Here is a 26,060-nt window from a genome sequence, read left to right on the forward strand (position 1 = left end):
GTTTTACAAAAAAGCTGAAAATTTTGGGAGGCCACATTGTCTCGGAGTAGTGTCTTGACAAATAGAAGCCAAGTTAGGACTCCTTTGGTTGAAAGTAACCTTATTTGGGTTGCCTTCAGCTAAAGGGGCAATTTATTGGAAAGATGCTGGGAAGAGGTGTGCTCTTGAGCCTCTGGAGCAGATTCAGGGCTAGAGGGGTCCAGCGATCCTGAGAAACTTCATCTGTCACATGTGTTTCCTCTGCTCATCTGATTGCTTCTTCCATTCCACTTGCATTTCTCCTCAGGCACAAAGTAGGGCATAACCTCCATTTGTATCTAGGGCTCTCTCAATTAATTAGGTCTGGGAAAGATGTCAGTCTAACACTGAACCAAAGTGTACCCAAGTTTAAAGTACTCTTGGGAGTCATGAAGTGTCACACTCTAAGACACACATTTCTCATTTATTCTAATTCTAAGGACAGAAGTACTACCTTAATTCTGTTCCCCCTACATGGAGGGCTAGAAGAGTGTAAGCAAGTTTCTCTTTCTCTCTTTTTTTTAAGATTTATTTATTTATTTGAGAGAAAGAGAGAGCACACGAGTGGGTGGAGGGACAGGGGGAGACAATCCCCAAGCATACTCTCCCTGGAGCGTGGAGCCACACAGGGGGCTCAGTCCTACAAACCATGAGGTCATGGCCTGAGCCAAAACCAGGAGTCATATGCTCAAATGATTGAGCCAACCAGGTGCTCCTCAAGCTCCTCTTTCAATATTCAAATTATGATATATTGTCTTGGCGTTATATAAATGAAAGTAGAAATTAAATGGTTATATGTTAAGGATATGTTCAAAGCTGATAAATTACAAAACCTACAATGCAATAATATTTTTAGTGCAGAGGCTTGACTGGAGATAGCCTTGAATGGTTTTACAGAAATAAAAAGTTGTGCTGTGAAAATTCTCTGTTCTTGCTTTACTAATTACCAATATTAATAACACAAATTCCAAATCCTATATATCAACAAACTGGAAGGGAAGGGTTTTGATTTATAGTTTATTGAATAAAAATGACTTATTTACACCTTTATCTACGTTTGATCTAATTGCCCACTATTTTCTCAAGCAGCTTTATATTCAGTCTTTTCATACTAAAATAATAATAATAATAATAATAATAATAAATAAAACAATATAAAACCAGATTTTTACAAGATCGAGTATCTTTAACTCCCATTAGGATACATGTTGGTGGATTAATAAGGAAGGAAAGTTGCATTTATAGCTAAGACAAATCTTTGAGTTTTATAGAGTCCTTCTTGATGCTATCAGACTAAGTGGAAACCTTTCAATTTGCATAATACTGCAATGACTATTCAGATTAATACATTGTTGGGTCCAGTTTTAGACCTAATTAATCTACATGATATGGGGGCCTGCCTATGGATATTGAAATATAAAGAAATAAAGATACGAGCTCGTATTGCTTTCAATAGTTTTGATCATCTATTATTTAACAAGGATCATAATGAATTACTTATTTGCTTTCATTGTATTGGTCTACTGTCAATATAAAATATTCTGCTTGAATGTAGAAGAACAAATCTATGGAATGATATATTTCTTTGAAGATGGAAAGTTCTTCAGAAATCATATAGACCCACTTTGCCATTTCATAGCTAGAGAAGGTCAGGACTTGCACAAGGCTGCATAACCATTTACCCTTAGATTTTCATTATTACTCTGCCTAGTAAGAGACAGATTTCTAAATCGTTGTATGCATGCATAAATATATAGTTCTAAGGATGAAATAGGTCTTATTTATACCAATATAGTATTCAAAAAAATCCTTATTTTTTTGATGAAACAGTTCCATGGAGCTTACTAAGGTCCAGGTGCTGTTCTGAGAATTTTTCATATATTAACTCATTTAATTATTATGAAAAACTTATGAAGTAGGTTTAATTTTTACATCTATTTTTGTAAATGTAGAAAGGAAGCCACAAAATGGTTATGTGACTTGTTAAAGTTACACCGCTACTACAGAGCTGAGCCCGGAATTCTAGCTTCAGAAGCCACACTCTTCAACACAACATGAAGCTGCCTCCCTAATGTTAAACAGCAGTTTCTAGCTATAATGTGCGGATGTCATACAAATAAGGATTATTCAATTTCTTGTCATCTGAAGGGATTCCTCATAGAATATGGGAGATAAATGTTTCTTCTAGCTCTGATCCATGGTCTACAAGTACTGTAATCATCATAAAGTTATTCTTGGGCAGTATTTAAACACATGTATCTCAATATTGAAATTTGAACATAAGATTGCCATATTAGAAATAACCAATGCATTTCAAAGTATATTTTTTTCTTTCTATATCCAGTAATGACTTAAATATAGCTAATTAAAAGACAGTTTTATCCTCTTAGTAATTACCAAATTACATTGCGTGCATTTAATATCCAAGGTTTACATATCAACATTTGCTTTTAAATATCATTTCAAAACTGTTCATATTCCATTGACAACTTAAGTGATTAAAGTTTACATGAGCTGGTAATTTTACAAAATCCATATATATGTATATAGAGTACACAATACATAGTCACTGAATTCCGACAATCCTTTTTTGTCTATCTACTGTGTCTGGCTCTATGGACCATTTCATATAGATCTGATACTAGATACATAAGTTAAATGCATACAGGAGTGAGGTAATAGAAGGGGGGCTTAGAAGCATATATAATCCAGCACAAAGATGAGGTGGTTCAATGTAAGAGAAAACGAATTTATAAAAATATTACAAATCTTAATGCCAAATTGTATTTCTAAGCCATTTGATGACAATGATCTTAAAGCCTAGTATCCTTTATATAAAACTACTGTTTTATTTATTTTTATTTTTTTAAACTAGTGTTTTAGAGAAACTTTTCAAAGTGGATCTTTGTATTCTACTAATTTTAGAAGGAAGTTTTTTGAGGCCCAAAATAATCACAGTGTACCTGCTTAACAAAAAGGAAGCATATGTTATATTTAGTTAACAACGTGAAATGTTTGTATCTAAGGTTGTGGAAGTTACACAGTAAATGACCAAAAGAAATGTAAAGTTACACATAAGATAACGTTCAATCTTGAAAGGCCATTCATAATTCATTTTCTAATGTAGATTTCTCAAGACTGAACATTTAATTCTTGATGAAGTCTGTCTTATGGATCAAATAAATTTTATTCTTGGCTATGAATGTACTTTAACTCAAATATCCAATTTTCATAAAGAGTTCCTATTATGAATAGCAATTGCCATCAAATGAATTATATTCTATAGGTATGATGATCCATTAGAGTTCAAATTAACTAAATTTCAAGGGCCTCTGTTAAGTTACTCACACTATTGTTAGTAAAAGCCTGTCATCGTTGCTTCAATTATATGTCCCTCTTCTCAGTAATTTATAACTAATTAATTTGAGCTGAAACAAGGGCCAAATTTTAAAGGCATCCATGAGTCCAATTTGGATATCATCGGAGGCTATGCAAAAGTAGTGGGGTTTTTTGGTGAATTTAGGAATAATCTCTGTGTTATATATTTATGTTATTGTTGGCAACTGATCCATCTGTAGCTTTAAAAGCACTAAATTTCCATGTAACTTTCCATGTATTATTGTCTTTCTGAAATAATCTTTTGTTAATGAAAGCATCCTCTCTTACTCAAATTAATATTCTACAGGTTACTTTCTCAACTGATACCTTCAGCCCTATTTCCTACCATTAAGTGAAGTCTAGATGATGTTCTAGAAGGTTTCGTCATCCACAAATCTGCCTAGCAACTGTGTTAAATACAGTACAACAAGTGAAAATATTCTTGTTGAAATGCTAATTTACTTCTTCTGGTATGATTCTATTTTTATATCAGACCCAAGCAACTGGTCAAAGAAACTATTTCATTTCGTGGGGAAGAAAATTTAATATATACCATTTGAAAGGAAAAAAAAAGATTCTCATAGGGATAACAAACAGCTTCTCAGCTAGAAGTTCTGGTAACCTAGACACATAACACTGGAGATAATAGTTAATAAGTGAAGGAAATGTAGCTGAGAATGTTTCATTGTAAGAGGATATGTTAATGTCAATATCTCCACATGAGTTAGTTTTCAAAACAATAAAATTCAAACCTTTCTGGGCTTGCTTACTGCAATGCTATGAGACCTAAGTGGATAACATGCAGTGGGGCAGGCGTAACGGTGTGGTGAAGGAGGGAAGCGGGGCAATTCATGCCCAGCCTAAATGACAACTAATACTCAGCTCTTGCTGTCCATTGGCATGAAAGAACGGAGCTGCTGTGTTGCCAAATTTTCTAATGCTTTTCAGTCACTCAGAGGTCCACAGTTTCACTTGAAACCTCCTGGTTTTTAAGTCTGAACAATTATCTGGATAAAACTTACCCAGGCCAGCCAGTCTTTAGACTGTATTTGACCTGCATGGGTACGGTCTGATTAAAGTTATTATTTAATCAAAATGTGGTAATTTGTGTTTTTATAATAATCTTCATCTCTTAAAGGAAGATGCTTAGAATTGCAGCCATTACCTAAATCTTATCTGGAACTTCTTTCTTCTTTGTTCTCAGAACTTTCATACTTCTGTGGCAGTAATTGGTCATCTTTAGTCTTGTGTCATATCTATATATATATAATTTCTCTCCTACATAAACTTTTAAGTAGAAGGAAACCTTTAGATTTATATCACTGTGTTTGTGTGAACATATATAAATATGCTTTTATTTTTTTCCAAGGCACTGTCTCATTGCCACACATTCAACAGAAAGTGCTTAACAACGCTTGCTGAGTTGAAGCTCTCTGCTCATACTTAATATAATGAAAGAAAAAAACCACTACGAGCTTAAAAATACCATGGTTTCTCAACGTCCATGTTGCTTAACAAGAAATCACTTTTATTTTTCTCAGCACTAAGGCATTATCACAGATAAAACCTTCTTCCCTGCTTGAATAAGCTCATAATCCCATTCTATTTTATGTGCAAATGCTTTTGGCCTCGTCTGTTTCCTGCGATTTGAAATAAAGCTGAGAATTTTACCCTCTGTCACCGCCATGTATTATATACCCTAAAAAAAAATCCAACATAATTAGAAATTACTCTGCAAGAGAAAATGGAATTTTTTTTCTATATTGTCTTCAGATGTTAAACTATTTAATATCAGGTCCCTGCTGTACTTCCTGGCCCCAGTCACTGATGGAGTGTCCAAGATGTGTTAAAATAGATGATATATCATTTTGGGGTTTGGACATACAAAATTTTGATCGAGACAAAGTTCCTTTCCTGAGATTTTTTTCACAAGGTAGCAGGAGACAGATATGCAGAAAGGAGCCACAAAGTGATAATTGTCTTGCTTTGCCATGAATGGTTACATGCTGGTATAGAGACAAGATCAAGTCTGCAGAAAGGGCCTCAGAGAAGCAGGGAGATTTGAAATAATATATCTTAAAGAATTCTTAGCATTGGCAGGCACGATGTGGGAACAAAGTAAGAGAAGGAAAAAAAATCAAGGAAGAAGAAAGAATGAGGAAAGGCATAGATGTAAGAAAAGGCATAACATATTCAGAGATTTTGTTCAAATAAGAGCTGATAGCTCCTTAAAAATTAATACTGGTGATATGAGTCATAAACGGAACCAGAAATTATGGGAAAATCCTTGAAGGTATGCTAAGAGGGTTCAGCAAACTGGCACTGGTTAGCTCCCAGTCATACCTCCTGGGACTGTCACTCTTATATGGTCATTCATATTCATTCTAGACTTAGCCACATGACTTTTTTAGCCATTGGGCCACTAACCAGCACATTATAAGAGTGTGCAGCAGGGTTTGGCTTGCTTCTTAGAATCCATCCTTAATCTAGGCTGGTCTCCCTGTAGGAACTACAAAGAAGGAATGACCCAGCCATCCTGGCAACCTGGTTCTCATCTTATCCATCAGGTGAATGCAGACACACAAGTGCCATCATGTGAGAACAGTATAAGAACTGCCCGGCCAAACCACAGAAGTACTAACTTTTAGAGTAATCTGTTATTCAGCAACACAGAACTTACATAGGGTTAACAATTTTTATCTGAGCAATGGACAGTCATCATAGTTTTTGCATTAACTCCTTTTAAACTTGAGCTATCACAGGGCAAATATAAACCATGGTAGATGTGAAGGACAAGTTAGGCCTGGGTGAATGGATACCAGGGGACAACATGGAGCACCACTGCATTAGTCCAAAGAAGAGATAATAAGTGCTTATCCTAGAGTAGAATTCAGCAAAATTTTCTTGTAAAGAGCTAGATAAGTAAATATTTTAGGATTTTCTTACTATAAAGTCTCTGTTGCAACTACTCAATTCTGCCATTGTATCAAGGATGCAACTGTAGAACATATGTAAATGAATGAGTGTGGTTGCATTCTAATAAAACTGTATTTGCAAAAACAGTCATTGGGTTAAATTTATACTAAAGCAAAAGCTGAGGGAATAAACCCAGATGACAGATAGCATTTGTAGTTAAAAATAATGTGTGGTGGGCAGTGAGGAAGAAGAAAGAATCAATGATGACTTATAAGTTGATAACCAAGTAGATGACACAGGTGGTTACTGAGACAGAAATGACATGGACAAAGAAGGTTTGGAGAAGGTCCAGTTTGGGACAACTTGAGTTTGAAGTGAGCCACTAGGGAGAAGAATACACTACTTCCTTGGAAATATAAGTATTCAGGACTAGATTCAGGAGGAATATATTTGAGAGTCAATAACATATAGGTGGAATTTAAAGTCAGGAGTAGAAAATATCAAATCATTTCTCTAAACTGCTACTACAATACTTGGCAAAAAGGAAATAACAGAAGAAAAAAATCACAAGTAAGCTATGCTTCTGGTTTTCATTATATTACAGTAAAGGAGAGCGCTGAATGAGAAAATGTGAGGTTTGAAAACTAGGACCTTGAGGAAATTATTATTAAGATGTAAAGGCATGGACAAGAGATCAGCAGAAGAAACTAGAGGGGTTATCAGAGGACAACTCCCAATGAAAATGTTATCCTGGAATAAGGAGTGTATTTCAAAAAAGAAGGGATAGCTGTCGATGTCCAATGGTATGGAAGGTTCCAATAGGTTGAGCCTGGGACAAACCCTTTTTAGGCAACAATGTTGTCTTGAATGATTTGGGAAAGACCAGTTTGAGAAGGATGGGGTTTGATTATAATACAAGCCCACAGATTTCAAACTTTATCTCATGGTGGCAAATCTCATGGCTTCTGAGCTGTTCTATCCTTTTATTTTCATACTGACCTATCTAAGCAATTTTTTCTTTTAATCTGCCAATATACTTTCATAACCTTCCATTAATGCCTTTCAACTTGTCTGTGATCCAGGTTGAGACAAATCAATCCCTGGTCTCAGGGAATGATCTTGATATGGGTGTATGATCCAAAAAGAATCCTTCCTGAAACTAGTGGGAAACACTCTATTGCCTTTTTTGCTTAAATTACTCGTAGTCAGGTTTCTGTTCCTGGAAGTGATCTAACCCTGACTTGCACACCTCCAGTAAGACAAACTCTAGGAGAAACACATTAATGTGCCACGTGATCCAATTAGGGGTAAACATTGAAACAATTTAACCCTGGTACAGTTTTCTTCATTAAATACAATAGCATTCCCTGATGGCTTTCTCCTAGTTAGATGCCATTGGAAGTCTCACACTGCTGCCCTCAGCTCATTTGCTTTACTTCCAGATTTTTTTTCTACTGAGAGTGTTTCCTCTTTAGATTCATGACTATGGATAAGGTTCAAACTAATAGAAAAGCAAAGTTCCTGAGGGAAAGAGGCCGCTTCTCATTGTTCTTCATTATTTACATATTCCCCTGTATGTTTCCGAAGAAACACTTAACATAATTTACATTTTAATGAACTACCACACTGTACTTACCAAATGCTTAGTGGGTCAATAGCAGAGGTCTCATTTTAGGAATCCGGAAAAAAGCTATAATCAGAATGAGAATAAACTACAGCATCTGCGTCACTGGCACAATCAGATTTTCATACTTCAATTAGGGTTTCCATTATGTCCACATGTATTCTTGTACTGTTATTTACTTGGTATGTTACTTTAAACCAGATCACTCTGTTTGCTTAAATATATGTATTTTTGAAGGAAATATTACATCACTTCCATAAATGGAAAACATATCCCTTGACAAAAATAGAAGGTAAGTTGAATACATACATAGTTATTAAAAACAACATGCTTTTTTTTTTTTTTTTTTGGTACCACCTAAAGATGCTTCTATGTCTCCACATTTGGAAAAAAGCATTGCTTGTGGGAACAGGCTTTAAGCCCGGTGACCTTATGTTCAATCTCAGTTTTATTTCTTACTGGACCCTTCTATTTTTACCCACAGAAATCTCTACTGCCTCTTCATCACATCACATTTTAATTACATATTTAAGAATATCAGGGTTTCTACTTTGCTCTAGAGCCTAAGTCCTGTGAAAACAGGGAATACACTTCTTTTCACTCCTTTAGCACTGGCATATAGTATGTGCATATAGGCATCGATAAATGGATGGATGGATGGATGGATGGATGGATGGATGAACAAACTAACCTTTCTGTGCTTCCCTTTTCTTACCTAAATTAAGGAGAAAACAAATTTTCTGTGCTTTCATTCCCTTCTCTAATGAGAAAACAAAAAAAAAATATTTTGAAGTGCTATGATATTAGAGATGATATATAAAGCACCTAGCATGAAATGTGGTTAAAATGACAGCTATGGAGCATAACACCTCAAAGCCTCACACCACTTAGGGAATGTATCACTTAGTCACATTTCCAGACTTCGTTAGCATTCAATGTTTCACCATTTCTGAGTACATACATCCTTTCGCTTCTTATCTTTGTACTATCCATGGTTCCTGTTGGAATCCCTTGCTCTGTCTTCTAACTTTTAGCTTTATATGCACATCCTGCAGGTCCCAAATCAAGGTTCTCCTCCTGGGAAGCCACCTTTGGGCAGAGAAGATGCTCTACCATCTTTTGGTCTTCAGTGCAGTTATTCCTGTCACCACTATAAGGCCTACTGTGTTTCACTGGAATTATCCATTTATCTAAAGACAACCATGGGAGCCTGGGTGGCTTAGTGGTTAAGTGCCTGCCTTTGGCTCAGGGCATGATCCTGGAGACCTGGGAACCAGTCCCACATCAGGCTCCCTGCATGGAGCCTGCTTCTCTGCTTCCGTCCCTCCCTCCGTCCTTCCCTCCCTCTCTCTCTCTCTCTGTGTCTCTCATGAATAAATAAAAATTTTAAAAAATCTTAAAAAAAAGACAACCTTATTGTGAATTTCACAATAAGGCCTGAGGTCTAATTTCCAGGTGAAAGAGGAGAAATTGCTTTAAGTGCACTACTTTTATAATAAATCCAGTATACTTCTATTTAGTGTTTATAAAACAGTGCCATGTTTTCATTGCCATTCTTGTTTTAAGATTTTATTTATTAATGAGAGAGAGAGAGAAGCAGAGACACAGGCAGAGTGAGAAGCAGGCTCCATGTAGGGAGCCTGACACGGGACTCGATCCCGGGACTCCAGGATCACACCCTGGGCCAAAGGCAGACGCTAAACCGTTGAGCCACCCAGGGATCCCCTCATTGCTGTTCTTTTATTGAGTAACATCAATAAGCTAAGTTAAAAAATTCAACATATCTATTTTCAATGGATAACAAATCTGTGGTCTGCATACATTCTGGGTTTTTTCCCCTAATTTAGTCTTTGTCTTGCTTTTATATGCATCAGTGTCTTCATTAAAACTTGAACTCCTTGAATAGCATAACATATAGAAATGTTGAACCACTATGCTGTATACCTGAAACTAAAGCAACACTCTGTGTCAACTATACTCAGAAAAAACAAAATAAATAAAAACTTGAGTTCCTTGAGAGCAGACCTTCTGTTTATCACTTTAACCCACCACCTAGCACAGTCCAAGGAACCTAGTAGGTGGGTGCTCACAAAATAGTCATTAAATTAAATAAGTGAACAAATGATTTTTAACCACACATATTGTGTATGAAAAAACAGAATATCTTATTTTGAAAATGTATACAAATCCTCTGCAATGCAGAAAATTAAGTACATGGATTATAGGAAGAATTTTCTAAAACTTCATGCCAAAGGCTTCAGATCATTTTCACTTGATACAGATTGGGAACAGGGGGTGAGTGGAGGTATGTGGGAGAAGCCAGAGACAATGGATTGGAAACATCCCTTTTAATATTTTAATATTTTGTCTAACAGTATGATTAACTAGTATGCCTTTTATGTTTTAGAGGAAAGGCAGGACTCTTTTGATAGAATAAAAGATTTTTGCAGATATATTGAAACAATATATATTTTCTAATTAAAAGTTCAGCTTGTCCTGACAGTGAAAGACAAAATAAATCTAGTATCTTGGCATCATTGGCATATAGTTCCCAAGTGAAATTAGGTGTGAAGTTGTTTTTTTCAGTTCAGTCCCAATGGGTCATTTCTTATTGTCACAGATTCACAAACTAGTCAGACTCTGATTAAAACTGTAGCCAGTGGTATCTGGAGTCTTACAGTCACATGCTTTAACATTACTGTCAAAATCTACTCAAATTGGACTCTTAAAAGTTATTTCAATTAGACTAAAACTCATGTTTAATGTTATCACATGTGCTATGGTTAGTTTACTTTGTCCCCAGCAAAGTTTGAGACCTTTTCATTTAACAGAAGGTGAATCTTGATAAACTCTTTTCTACTATTTTGCAAAGTCTAGCATTGTATAGAAATACTTGGGATTTAAAGGGATTATATAACAATAAGTGTGGTTAAGAATTTTGAAGTCTAGTTCTTGAGTTAAAGTGGTCCTTGAGAAGTAATGATTTTATTCATAATAGCTACTGAAAACAATTGAGTGTAAGAGACTCATCAACATGTTGCAAACAGGAGAAGAAAAAGTTCATCTAAGGTCAAGTATACTAGAAGTGGATCAGGAGATGAAAATACATGTCCAAGTGTTTGATGGAGGAGATCCTCCCTTGGAAAACTGGTAAGGGTGAAGGAGGTTAGAAGGCAAAGGGAGAAAGCCAAGCAAAGATGACTCTCAGAAAATGTCCTGCAGAGCAATGTGAAAATGTAAGTTAAGTGTGAAGTGATGTTTATTCAAGGCAAAATTTCCTGGATTCATTTCTACCTGTCAGTGGTTAAGGGTATATGATAGGGGTTGTAAGTGTGGTTGGGGAAAAAGCAGTAATAAGGCACTTTTGGGTGCCTAATCTAATTAAAAACTAATTCACCACTGTGGTTGTTTTTTTTTTTTTTTTTAATTTTTATTTATTTACGATAGTCACAGAGAGAGAGAGAGAGAGAGAGAGAGAGAGGCAGAGACATAGGCAGAGGGAGAAGCAGGCTCCATGCACCGGGAGCCCGACGTGGGACTCGATCCCGGGTCTCCAGGATCGCGCCCTGGGCCAAAGGCAGGCGCTAAACCGCTGCGCCACCCAGGGATCCCACTGTGGTTGTTTTTTTTTAGAATTCTTTGATATGAACCTAACCTTAAACCATCATTGAGTAGATAAAACCAAAGATTTAGATAATATTCTATTTTTAGCATATAGCACAGTATCTGGGATAAAGTAGGTAATCAAATATATACATATATAAATATATATATATATATGTGTGTGTGTTCACGTACACACAAGTGAATGGTATCAGTAAACATACAAGTCTTTTATTAGCTGATCTAATAATGTTTTTTTTTCACAAACAAAATGTTATTTATTCAACAAATGACCATCAAGTATTTTCTATATCTCTTGTGCCCCAAACATAGTGATACATCTTGGAATTATACCATTGAACCTGACAGAGTGTCTGCTTCCATGGAACACTCATTCAATGCAGAGATGTAGGTATTAAAAAAATTATATAAAAAATAAACAGCTAATAAAATCTAGTTGTAATTCAGTGCTGAAAAAATAGGAATATAAAGTGAGGGCCTTTAATGAACTAGGACCTAGCTTTGTCTGGAAGGGGACATAAGGGCCCTCAGAAAATATTAAGAATATTCTCTTAATTTTCAAAACGCTGTGTTTAAGGGTCTAAGGCAGCTTCTACTATATTGAGCTAGAGAATAATAAAGTTTCCATGAGGAAAGAAAAAAGAGACAAGCTTTAGTTGAAAAAAATAATTCTGCTCCTCATCTCAGCAGCTACTCAGCAAGATTTTTGATATGGTGGTGAAGCTGGAGGGTTTATGGGGGTAGAACAGAGTGGCAACAAAGGGAAGGGAAAGGAAGGAGAAGTCATCAGGAGATAGATGGAGGTGCTTAGGGTTCAAAATTAGTCTATTCTATGTTATTTCTAGTTTTCTGAACTTCTTTCTGTAACTGAAATTACAAAATCAAAGTCCCATAGGCCAGCAAAGTGTTCTATAGAGAAAGGTAAACAAGTACATTGACTAGCTAGGGGAAAATGCTTAAAAATAAGATACATGATGATTATTGAAATGAGAATAAATTAAATGACAAAGACCTTCTTTATTCCTCTGTTTCTATGATCTTACTATTAAAGAACTACAAAATAATCCAGGCACAGCTGAGGGGAAATGAATAAGACTTTTAAAAAATGTAATGGGAGATAAACCAGTGGGAGAAGTTATATTCATCCTGAAGAATTCCGGTCTCTGAAATTCCCTTTCCTACCTGAGTTGGGAGTCCTTGTGGGACACTCTAGAGCAGAAATCTAGTTCTGCAATTACTGTAATAGTCTCCTATTGAGTACCATTATCTGACTTTCTCTTACTCTAAAAAAAAAAAAAAAAAAAAAATCTTACACATGACTGTAAGTTGAATTATCTTAAACACAAGTGAGTAGTACAGTAAGTTTGACCTGGAAGCCTTTTATCTCCAAGATTATTGTTATTTTTCACTGTACCATGCTTATCTTTCTACAAGATATCTTAGAAGTAAATTATTTCAACTCTCTCCTATAAACAAAGCCTCTTCCATAACCATAAAGGTAGGTTTCCTACTGTTGGCTTACATACTTTCAACTAGGGTTTTATTTTATTTAATTAATTAAAAGATTTTGTTTATTTATTCATGAAAGGCACAGTGAGAGAGAGAGAGAGAGGCAGAGACACAGGCAGAGGGAGAAGCAGGCTCCATACAAGGAGCCCGATGTGGGACTCGATTCCGGCACTCCAGATCACACCCGGAGCAGAAGGCAGCTCTAAACCACTAAGCCACCCGGGCTGCCCTCAACTAGGATTTTAATACAAAAACAAAATTTCACTGCAATGTTGAAAATCTCTAATTGTGAGAAAGTCTGTTCTAAAATGCAATTCATCTTCCTACAGCTTTCAGATGCTCTCTAAACTTAGATATCAGAGTATCTATTCCCCGTTCTTCCAGAAATACTTTCACATGCTTGAATAGACCTATCATGTCTCCCCTCAATTTCTTTTTCACTAGGGAAACCATTCCTAGTTCCTTCAATTCTGAAATCTGTAACATACTTTTGTGCCCTCTGGACATATCTCAATATGTCAAGGTTTCTCTTAAAATATGCTGTCCAAAATGGAACACAATAATCTGAACACTGAAAAAAATGGTAAGCTGGTGAAACAATGTGAGGATATATATATATATGCATATATATATTATACTATATAGATAGATAGATATAGATATAGATATATATTACAGTTGCACCATAATCTGGGACCATAGTTTTTATGAGTAATAATAGTATGTTATGTGAACTTCTGTAATAGTGTAATTGATATTTTGAACTTGAAGCACTTACAGTTTTGTTAAATAGTATCTTGATTTTAATATAGTGACTTAAATTCCTTAGATCAATTCAAATCTTGATCACATCATCTACATAATTTAATCTATGTAATTTTGTGAAATCTACAAATTAAGGAATCACACTTCTAATAACTCCTAGACCTTTCATAAAAGTATTAAGCACATAAACCATTGGCAGAATTTTTGGTTAGTTCATGAGACACATATCATTAAGGTTTACATCCAAACTAATTTCCATGTGTTTAAATTGCATCTTCTCTATTGTTAGTAATACATCTGAGGCCCCATAGCACACTGTTGCTCATATTTCATAGACTTATCCACAAATAGGAGAAATGTCATGTTTTTTTGAAATACAAATAAATGATGTTTTAAAATGCCAACTCAACATTTTTTTCATGTAGAGAGAGTTGACTTTTCTTTTCTTTTAAAGAATTAGGATAAATAAAGGTATCTATTTAATAACCATTTTAAGGCTTACTTATTGACAATTACAAAATTTCTGAATTTATACCCATTGCAAATGTTACTTTACTCATACAGAGCAACATTTCCCCATCTCCTGCCTTCTGAGGACCAATTTACTTGCCACAATTTTACAAAGATACTTGAAATGATTCTAAGCCTGCACTGAATACTATTAATAGAAATTATTGCTTTATAGTATAATAAACATTCTCATAAAGCTATTCCTTCACACTTGAGACCTATCTATAGTATAATTAATAATAATCATAATATTTAACATTTATCAACTCCTAAAATGTGTTAATTGCTTTACATGCATGATTTCATTTAATCTACAGAACAGCCCTGTGAGGCAATTTTGCTATTGCTATCCTGTTTTCAAATGAGTAATTTGAAGCTTATAAAAATGAGGGATTTCTTCAAGGGCACACATACATTAATGGTATAGCAGGAAACTGAATCCAGGTTTTTCTGAAACCAGAGTGTTTAACCATTATGCTATTCTGAGTAGATTTCTAGAAAAGAATTTGCTTTATTAAGGGAAATTTGCATTAAACATTTTGATAGATAAAAGAAATTATCATTTCGAAACATGGAGCTATTTATAAACATGTCAATAATATATGTTAGTGCCGTCACCAATATTGAATACTGTTAACATTTTGTTTTTGTCAATTTTTTTTGCTGTTGTTTTGACTTGCATCTTACTTACTTAAAAATTTGAGCAAGCATTTTAAAATATGTTTCAGGACTTTTTTTTTTTTTCTGTTAATTGCTGTTTTTTCCCCTTATACTATTTTTCTCACACTAAGATTTGTGTTCTTATTGATTTTTGAAAACTCTTTGTATATTAATAATATTAACACATTTTATACTATATATACTGAAAATATTTTCTTTCATTTTGCATTTGTGCTATATTTCAAACATCATCACAATAAAATATTTTTGAATTTTTTTCTGAAATCCTCTCTACTTTTTTTACTATGCGGCTTTGCCTCTTGTTTTGGGGAGGTTTTTGTCCACATTAAAGTTATGAAAACAATTTTCAGAGATTATTTCTAATGTTATACTTTTAATCTAACATTTACAGACTTTTAATTCAATCTTTCTTTATAGAGGCTGTTAAGAAGTCATGTTCATTATCTAGAGTTCTTAAATTCATATTATAATGAGCTGGGCTACCTTGGGCAAGCTATTTAACCTGTTAGGTGTCTCAGTTCCTTGTGTTAAAAATGGCATTAATAATAGTATCTATCTAATTGGGATTTTTCAAGTATTAAATGAATTAATGCACATGGCATTTTAAATGCCTGATTCAAAGTAAGTACTCAAAAAAAAAAAAAAAAGCCTAAAAAAACAAAACAAAACAAAGTAAGTACTCAAGTATTAGCCTTTAACTATTTTATTTATTCATTTATTTATTTTTGTTTCAAGTTTATATTTAAATTCTAGTAAATTAACATATAGCATAATATTGGTTTCAGGAGTAGTGCTCATCATAACAAGTGCCCTCCTTAATACCCATTACCCATTTTGCCCATCCCCCACCCACCTCCCCTCCATCAATCCTCAGTTTGTTCTCTATAGTTAAGAGTCTCTTATGGTTTGCCTCTTTTTCCTCCTTGCCCTATGTTCATCTGTTTTGTTTCTTAAATTCTACAAACGAGTGAAATCATATGGTATTTGTCTTTCTCTTATTTTAAGTGACTTATTTCACTTAGCATAATACACTCTAGCCTTTATTTTAAATTCATCTGTTTAGTCATAATTTTTAACATTAAGTTAGAAATCTATTTTCTTTTCCAAAATGGTGAAACAGTTGTCCTTACATCTTTGGTTAAATTTTGCATCATTTCTTCACTGATTCACATTAGTTACATGGTCAAATCCATTGGTACACTGGTATGTTGTCTAACATTAGTAACAGATTTCCAGTTCTTTCACCAATCTTTTATTATGTGCGTGTGTGTTACATATAAAGAAACTGAGTTCTGGAGAGGTGATGTAAAGAGGTAAGTTTACCCAGTTACAAGTGATCTCAAATTTATACCCACATCTTTCCAAAATGGCTAGATTTTAGAAGTGGTCTTCTTCAAAATATATGATTACATGAAATACAATCTTTCCTCCATACAACACTGCCTTTTGTTATGAAAGAATTCTGAACACATTGCATTTTTAGTTATGTACATATTTCTTTCATACATTCTTTTTTATAATGAAATATGATAAGTATTCATTTTTAAGTCTGTCACCCTAGTGACAGTCTTATTCTGACATACACAGAGGTAAAGGCCATGTCTCATTCATGTTTGTATTGCTGGTTCCTGCCAGTGCCCAGCACATACACAAAATCAATACATGCTTACTTAACTGAATAGATTTAAAATATAATGTACAGTCCATGTTGGAGTCAAAATCCTGCAATGTGTTGTGGCTACTCAAATTCCAAATACTTGTCCTCATATTTAGATACCTTACACAATTGCTCCATGCAATCACCTCTTCCACTAAAACCAAAATAGTCCTTTACTCCAGGCAGCTGGCCTAACTCACTATCTCCAAATACATAGGTTGATTCCTACTTCTCTATTATAGATTTTATCATCAAAATTTCATAATATTTTCCTTAGCCACATTGATTTTCTTCCTGAGCCAGCAGTTAGAATTGTTTAATTTTAGAGGTAAAAACCACCTTAGACTTGATCTAGGTTAAACCCTTCATTTAATAATGAGAAACGGATGGCTAACAAGGTTATGAAACTTTCCCTCAGAGTATTTTTAATGACCATGACTCACATTTTAGTTTTCAGTTTTGTATTTCTCTTTAATTTTGTACCAATGGGATTAAAAGCTCCTCTGGAGTTAGAGCTAGCAGTACATTCAGCAATTCATTGAACAAATATTAATTAAGTGCCAGCCTTGGACCAAGCAATATTCTAGGATCTAGCAATCCAAAACTACTACATATATGAGCCTGGGTTTTATATAACCATAGTCTATAGATGAAGCATAGGTTAATTAAGCAAGTACCGAAATAATTATAAATCAGTGTATCATAAAAATTGTGATATGTTAAAAAATAATATCATGCCTAGACACTAAATTATTTAATTTGGACTGGAAAAGTAGGGAAGAATTTTTCAAAGAAATGACATTTCATTGAAATCTGAAGAATGAGTACAAGATAGACAGGCATAGAGAGAAAGATTTCTTCATGTAGAGAAAATTGTGAGTTTCAGAAACATTGAGTTTGGAAGTAGTTTGGGATTTTACACAAAAAGACAGAAACTCAATATGACTAGAGCAACAAAGTGGGGAAAAACTGAGGATGGATATGACAGGAAGCCTAAGTTAAGCACTGTGTGCAATGTCTACAATGAGGTCTCTCACTGAACACTCAGAATCTTAATAGGAATTCTTTAGGAAGTTATTACAAGAGAGTTGTGCTATATTTTTACATTTAAAAAATCCTGCTATGGATTTTATGTTTTAAAAAAGGTGAGGAAACATAAGAAAAAAAGTGGGAGACAATGTTGCAGTCTTAGAAAAAAGTAGCATGGCTAAGGTGACAGCCATAGAAATGGAGTGGTAAGAGTGGATAGAAGAGGTTTGGGTTGGTAGCATACACAGATTACACAGGACTTCACATTTATTAAAACAAGAAGATGTCACAGATAATCCTGGTTTTCTGGTACGCCAACTGGATGAAATTTGTGATACAACTGTGGTACATAAATGATCAAAATTTCTGACTTAAGCAGATTTAGGTTTGAGAGGTCATGAGGAATCCAAGTGAATATATTATAAAGGAGATTAATGAATGGTTTTGGAGATATAAATGTGAGAATTGTTGGCATAATGATACATGTAAATCCACACGATTGAATAAAATCACCAGAGAATGTCAGGAATAATCCCAGTAAATTCAAACATTTTGAGGTCAAGTAAAGGTAGAAAAACTGGCAAAAGACTATGACAAATAGCAGCCATAGTGGAAGGTGAAAACCCAATATATGATAGTGTCATGAAAGCCAAGAACAAATAGTATACCTGACAAAGTTGTGACTCTAGAAGTATTTTTAAGATAAATGAATGAAACTACTCATCTGTATTGAATGCTGCCAACAAGTCAATTAAGATGGGAGCTGAAAAACATCCACTGAATTTAACAATATGAAAATCAATGATGACTTTATGAAAGTGGTTCTGGTAATGGGGTAGGGAAAATGGGTGGGAAAGGATATCAAATCAAAGCTGGCAAAGGAGTAAAGGGGCTCCAGCTCAAGATTAACCAATAATACTACCCATAATATATTTACACTATTCTGGGATAGTACATATAATATATATAATATGTATATTAGTACACAGTATATAAATATATATTATATACTAATATATACTAATATAAACTAGTACCCAGTATATACATATTAATATATACTATATACTAATATATATTAATATATTAGTACCCAGTATATATTAGTATATATTTAATTATATATATATACATATACATATACATATACATATATACACATACACACGCACACACACACACTAGAGGTAAAGCAAATAAACCTGTGACTTGATAAAAAATAGGAAAATTATAATCAGGTGGTTCACAAAACAGAATCCATGATGGTCGAAAACATGAAAAGATGACCGTCTAATAATCAGGAAATGTTAACAACACTCCACTGAAATACTGTGGTAGGCAGTCTCTAAGATTTTCAGTGATACCTACTTCCTAGTGTTCATGCCCCTATATAATTACCTTAAGTGTGGGCTAGACCTCATTACTTCTTACTTGACCTCGTAACTCAGTTACTAATTAATAGAATATGACAAAGCATGAGAGGTTTCTTACAGGAGATAAGATGACAAGCACACTGTTACTTCCCTGGAACTTGTGCTAATTCTCTTGCTTGCTTTGAGTGAAACTAGTTGCTATATTAGCTGCCCTACAGAAAGGCACATGTAGCAAAGAACGGAGGAAGGTTTCTTACCAATAGTCAATGAGGAATATTGTACACATACTTCAGTATAACAGCATAGAAAGAAACAAATCCTAATAACCATATGAGTAAGGCTAGAAGTGAATCTTCTTCCAATAAAGCCTTTAGATAAAAACCTAGCCCCAGCCAGCACCTGTTTGCTGCCTGTGAGAAAACTTGCAAAGATAATTGGTTAAGTCTGTAATTATAAGATAAATGTTTTTCTATGTTAACCCACTATGGTTTGGGGCAATTTGCCATGCAGTAACAAAAAATACAAAAACCATTTTATAGCCCTCAAATAAGCACTACTCTAAAATTTTGATGAAAATAAGCATTGTTAAAGATGTGGAGAACAAGGGAATATGCTTATACTGCTGATGTAGGTGCAAATTGGTTCAATCACTTTGATAAACAATTTGACTACCCCTAGTAAACTGAATATGCTGTACCCTCTTGCCATCAATGCTCCATCTAAGGAGATAATGTCATGTAAGCAAATAATACACACAAACATAATTATTTCAAAATTGTTTATAAGGGTAAAAACTGGACAACCCAAATGTTCATCAGTATGAGAAAGGATAAATTGTGATATATTCATGCTGCGGAACAATAAAGTTAACATAAATGAACATGATCTTCATGTATTCACATATGTACAAAAGTCTATTAATACTTGGATATGATTTTGGTAGATATAAAAGATATAAGCAATATCATATCATTTATAAATATAATAACATATAAAAATAGTGGGAATGGTACATACCCACTTTTATAGTCAACCTTCTAGAATGAAGGGATGGGAATCAAATGAGGAGTGACTTAACTGCATCCAAAATATAATATTTCTTTGAAAAAAAAAATCCAAAGTCATATAGTAAAATATCAACATTAATTAAATTTGAGGGCGGGTGGCTAAATGGCTGTGAGTTATATAATTTTCTGTTTTTCAGTTTGTTTGGAGTTATTTCATAATATTTTAAACTTTAGGAATTGTGAGTTTGGGGAACACAGCTGATACAATAATAATAAATTAACCCTAGAGCTTTTCAAATAATGTAGAAGAAAAAACTCTAGATTTTAATAATTTATGATTTTATCATTTATTATTTTCCTTAATTTTATATTCTATCCTTATGTGTGTTTTAAGATTGATCACTAATAAATTGTTGTTGCATATAGGACATTTGGATTACCTGAAGGTAAGATATAGAAACAAAATCTTCTAAGGTGGAGCATCTGAACAAAGTTTATTTTATTCTTGACTGAGAATATACAGTGTGGTGTAAAGACCCAATTGAATTATTACTCTCACATTCCAGTACTGGTGCTATTTTGGGCAAGTCCCTGGATTCCTTCTACAACAGCAGAGGATTAAATTAAATGATCTCCCAAATCCTACCATTTTTAAGCTTCCTACTCTCCTTCAATTCAATAGAATTTGGGAAAGAAGAGTTGTAATAAACTCATAGATATTTCCAATTTTCAACTACACAATGAGAGATGTCCTCAACACAGCCAGGCTGTGTGGGGGATTAACAACATCTCTTTGACATCACTGTCTTTGTACTCTCAATGCTTGTTCTCTCTAACCTGGTTACTTCCTTTCAGGTTTAGATGAAGGAAGAATTCAGAAGCAAAAGCAGATAAAAGTAAGAATCAGAGTGAAGAAAGAAGGGGGAAAAAAGTATGTGTGTGTTCAATTTGGTGCCTTAATAGTGCTGGGTGCTCCTTCACATTTGAGGATATAATTTCTTGAAAGAAAATGGAGATGGAAATGGACTGGAATGCCAAAAGACTATTGAGATGTAAAAAGCAATACTACCTGTAATCTTCTTAGAGCAAGTTTTCATCAACTAACATTGCTTATGACTACTATTTAGTCTGTTAGAAAAACAGTTTTAGATAAATCAGACAAGTGGATGTTGGAAAAATCAGAAGTAGATGATATAAAAGGATTTCTAGGAAAGCACTATGCAATTGACCTTATAATTACTCTGTTGATATGTAATATTAATAATGGACCTGACATTCATAAGTTAAAAAGAAGTATGATAAAAATAACCTAATCTCCATTAATACAGTAGTTCTATTTTGGTTCAGCTCTAATAATACTCCTTTTCATAAAATACACCTCACAGAACAAATGTAAAACTTTCCCTCAAATTTCACATAACCAGGCTCAATGCCAGAAAAAGACCGACTGATTAGGAAACTGTTAAAGTACACACGTACTTTCAAGATGGCATAATCGCCTACAACTTGCTTTGAGATTTTTGTGATAGGAGCATTTTCTTATATGACTTAGTTGATTTGGTAATACATTTAGTGGGACATATAATAGAAGTACTGCTTCCCTGTGCCTTAGGAAAATGCTAAACTGTTTTAAATATGAAAGTCACATGAGAGGGTTATTTTTTTAATCTGCAATCTCTTATTTAATATATATTATAAGAATAACAATAAACTTAATTTTACAGTAGCTCCTCCCTGCTACCTCCTCATCCCCCCTTTTTTTGTAGTCAGACTTAGTATTTGGTTTATTACTTATTTAAAATTATTTCTTGGGAAAATGTGGACAGGAAACTCTATTGCTCTTTGCATTCTGCATGTGTGATAAGGGCACAAACCCAAGAACCCTGGGAGGCCCCTGAAACTGAAAAAAAAACAGGATAAAATTTCTCCCCTGGAGTGTCCAGAACCAAAGCTAATACAGATTTTTGTATCTAAAAGTGGGGTGCTGCTAGAATACCTAAAAACAAAACAAACAAATAAAAACAAAACAAAACGAAACAAATAAATACCTAAAAACATGGAAGTGGCTTTAGAATTGGGTAGTGGGAAAAAGATGGAAGAATTTTGAGAAACATGACAGAAAAAACCTCCGTTTTCTTGAACAAACTTCTAGTATAAGTATGTTCAAGACACTGGTGGTAAAGACTCAGAAAGAAGTGAGGAGCATAGTAGAGAAAAACTGCATCTTAGAGAATACATAAATCATCAAAAACAAATTGTTCATAGAAATATAGATATTAAATGTGCTTCTGGTGAGAGCTGAGAAGGAAATAAGGACATGTTATTGAAATCGGAAAAAAAAGAAGATTCTTGTTATTTAGAGGCAGGAGCTGTAGGTATATTGTGCCCTACGGTTATATGGAAACCGAACTTACAAGCAATGAACCTGCATATTAAGCAGAGTAGATTTTCAAGCAAAGTATTGAAGGTGTGCCTTGTTTTTTCTTGCTGTTTATATTAAAAAACATACAATGAAAGAGATAAGCTGAGGAGAAAATTATTTAGCGAAACAGAACCAGTGCTTAAGATTTGGAAAATCATCAGCTTAACCTGATTTCAGAGATGCTAAAATTAGGAGATTCGCTGCCAGGAAAGTGTGCTCTAGAAGAGAAAGCCAAGGGTGTGGCTTTTGCTAGTGCCTTGAAAGGATCAAATTTGCAGAGTATAAAAGCACACAGAGGACTCTTTAAAGAGATTAGGCTTGTGGCTCAGCCATCTCAGCAGAAGCCAGAGAGAGATGGGATTATTCAGGAAAGATCCTTTGAGGAGCCTCTTGTCTAATGGAGTGAATCCCTGTGATATACATGGGAGACCCACAAGGTCCTTGAGGATATGTCAGCAGAAACTCTGCCAGCTTAAACTAAAAGGGACAGAGACAGGACAAAATGAAGAAAGGTGGTTAAGCTACCAAAATTATTAAGGTTAAAAAAAATGAGTTAATAGAATTAATCAATTACAACATACACTACTCCTCAAGGAAAAGGAAGAATAGCTCAAAGGGCAGAGCTGTGGGCCCAGATGGAACCAAGAGCCACAGATTATTCCAGGTCTTGAAACCTAATGGAGTTTACTACTAGTATTTCTACATTGCTTGGGACCAGTGACTCTTTTTGTTTTTAATCCTTTTGTTTTCTCCTGTTTTAAATAGGAATGTTCACAAATTTTTGGAAGAGATAACCTGCTTTCTAGTTTCACAGGTCCCAGATGGAGAGTAATTTTGCCCCAGGATGGATCATACAAAGAGTCTCAATTATATCTGAATTAGATGATAAATTTGGGTCTTTTTAACTGATGATTTTTTTATAATATATTTATTTTTTATTGGTGTTCAATTTGCCAACATACAGAATATTTAGATGAGATTTTAGACTTTGGGTTGATGACGTAATGGATTGAGGCTTTTGAGAATGTTTGGATTAGTTGAATATATTTTGCGTGGATGGGTGTAAATATTTGGGATCTAGAGAATAGAGTGTGCTAGGCTGAATAATGCCTTTTCGAGGACCCCAAAGATATCCAATTTCTGGAACCTGTAAATATATTAATGGCAAAAGGGATCTTGGAGATTAGATTAAGTTAAGGAGTTTATGATGGAGATATTTTCCTGTATTATTTGGATGAGCCAAGTGTAATCACAAAAATCCTAATAACAGGGATGTAGAAAGATTAGACAGAGGAGAAAGCAATGTGATGACAGAAGCAGAGATCAGACTGGTGCACAGCCTTAAACCAAAGAATGATAGTAGCCAAATAATACTTAAACCAAAGAATGAAAGTAATTCTAGGATCTGGAAGACACAAGTGACAGATTTGTCCCAGGAGCCTCCAGAAGAAACCAATCTGCTGACACCCTGCTTGATCGCCCCTAGCCATGTGTTGCTTCTTGATCCATGATTTCCTCAAAGATAATTGTTTTCAACTATTTATAAATAATACTTATAGCAAACTTCGGTGAAAAGAGTATTGTAAAATATTTAAATAAATACAGTGCATTTATCCAAACAAGTTCAGGTAAGCATCAAATGTTTTCCACAAGGAAAAATCGAATAGAATGATTCAGTTATATCTAGAATCAAGAATCACCAGAATATATTTTTTAATGCTCACACTAAATTTATGACTCTTTGAACTGTCATCTAAGAGTTTGTTCATTACCATTATATATTTTTCTTAATCTCCTATAGAAGTAAAACCTTACATCTGATTTTCAGAACAAGATATTTTAACTATTCCAAAATAAGGTTCTTGAAATATGAAAATGAAATATGAAATATGAAAAACATTATAATTCACTTTAATTGATAGTATAAATGTCATATGTCATGTGATGGTATCAACATATAGGAAGTATAAATGCAGAAACAAAAAAATACTTAAATGGGCCAATCCAGTATTAATAATTCTGATTATATTTTGAAGACTACCCCTGTGTCCCATAAACTGCTGTTTGGTATATATACATATTGCTAGCTGTAATAATGGCCTACAATGCAAATATTATTGTATAGGGAATTTTAGTAATCTCATGGCCTTATGGGTGTCTGTGGTAGCTGTCAGCAATGGACCACTACTATTAATGCTCACAGATTATCTATCATGCCATGTGTTTCTCTCTGAAGTGGGAGAAAAAAGGCTTCTGTCATTACCTCAAAGAATTCATGTTTTCTAAATATGGATAAGGAGCATGATTAAAAACAACAACAATCAACACTCTACCTATGATTAAATGTCACACTAACTCTATTTGTGCCAGTGTTCATTCTGCTCGTTTTTTTAAAGATAGCTAGCTAGCTAGCTACCTAGATTGATTGATTGATTGATTGATTGATTTGAAAGAGAACATGAGCAGGGATCGGGGCAGAAGGACAAGCAGACCCCACCACCTGAGCGATAAGCTCCCTGATGGGGCTCCATCTCAGGATCCTGAAATTATAACCTGACCTGAAGTCAGACGCTTAGCCAACTAGCCACCCAGGTACCCCTTTATTCTAATACATAATGGACCGAGGGAAGAAAATACTCAGCAAAACTCAGTCCTGAACTTTAGTTCTAGTTTTTCATAATGAGGGAAGTCATAGTTGGGACAATATAGTCCACCAAACTTAAGACTTTCTAGATTTTCTTAGTGAAAATTTGATTTTAAAATAATTATATAGGGACACCTGGGTGGCTCAGCAGTTGAGAGTCTGCCTTTGACTCAGGGCATGATCCCGGGATCAGTAATTGAGTCCTGCATAGGGCTCCTTGCAAGGGAGCCTGCTTCTTCCTCTGCCAATGTCTCTCCCTCTCTCTCTCTGTTTCTCATGAATAAATAAATAAAATCCTTTTTTAAAAAAGTAGAATAATTATATATATAATGCATATGATTATTTAATATAACAATTTTGTGAGACTAATAAGCAAAACATTCTCACTTTAAAGATAAATTGTTTCAAAATTTATGAGAAAGTAATTCTACATTCTTATTTTACTACAGTCATGCATTACACTTATAGTTTTCACCAGAAAAGATCTTAAATTATTTGACACTTTTATAATATTTTGATTCCCATAGCTGTTGGCCCTTGACCATAAAAAGTTAGGGGAAATTTTTATTTTATTTTATTTTTTATTTTATTTTATTTTATTTTAATTTAATTTAATTTTATTTATTTTTTATTTTTTAAAAGTAAAAGAGTAATGTATCAACAGATTGATTGTAAATCTCTCCTGTTCTATGCCTGCATTTAATCTCTGATAATATAATTTCATTTCTATCTATGAGATATAGACCAATATTTTTTTTCTTTGTAAAGCATTTCACCAATTCTTAAAGAGAATGCTAAAAGAGTCTGAAATGATCAATTCTACCAATTAAACTTCAATAGTAGGATCTCTGGCTTAGGACTGACTTGGCATATTTACAGTTCATGGTTCAGAGATTTAAAGCA

At 34.1% G+C, this 26,060-nt stretch overlaps 1 protein-coding gene across 1 annotated transcript in view; it reads right to left on the bottom strand.

The window, feature by feature from the left end:
* The window catches only part of LRP1B (LDL receptor related protein 1B), a 1,959,891-nt gene that overhangs the window by 1,483,055 nt on the left and 450,776 nt on the right, over positions 1 to 26,060 (bottom strand). The window lies entirely within an intron of this gene.

The sequence above is a fragment of the Canis lupus genome, chromosome 19 (assembly GCF_011100685.1).
Source record: "Canis lupus familiaris isolate Mischka breed German Shepherd chromosome 19, alternate assembly UU_Cfam_GSD_1.0, whole genome shotgun sequence".
Lineage (NCBI taxonomy): Eukaryota > Metazoa > Chordata > Mammalia > Carnivora > Canidae > Canis > Canis lupus.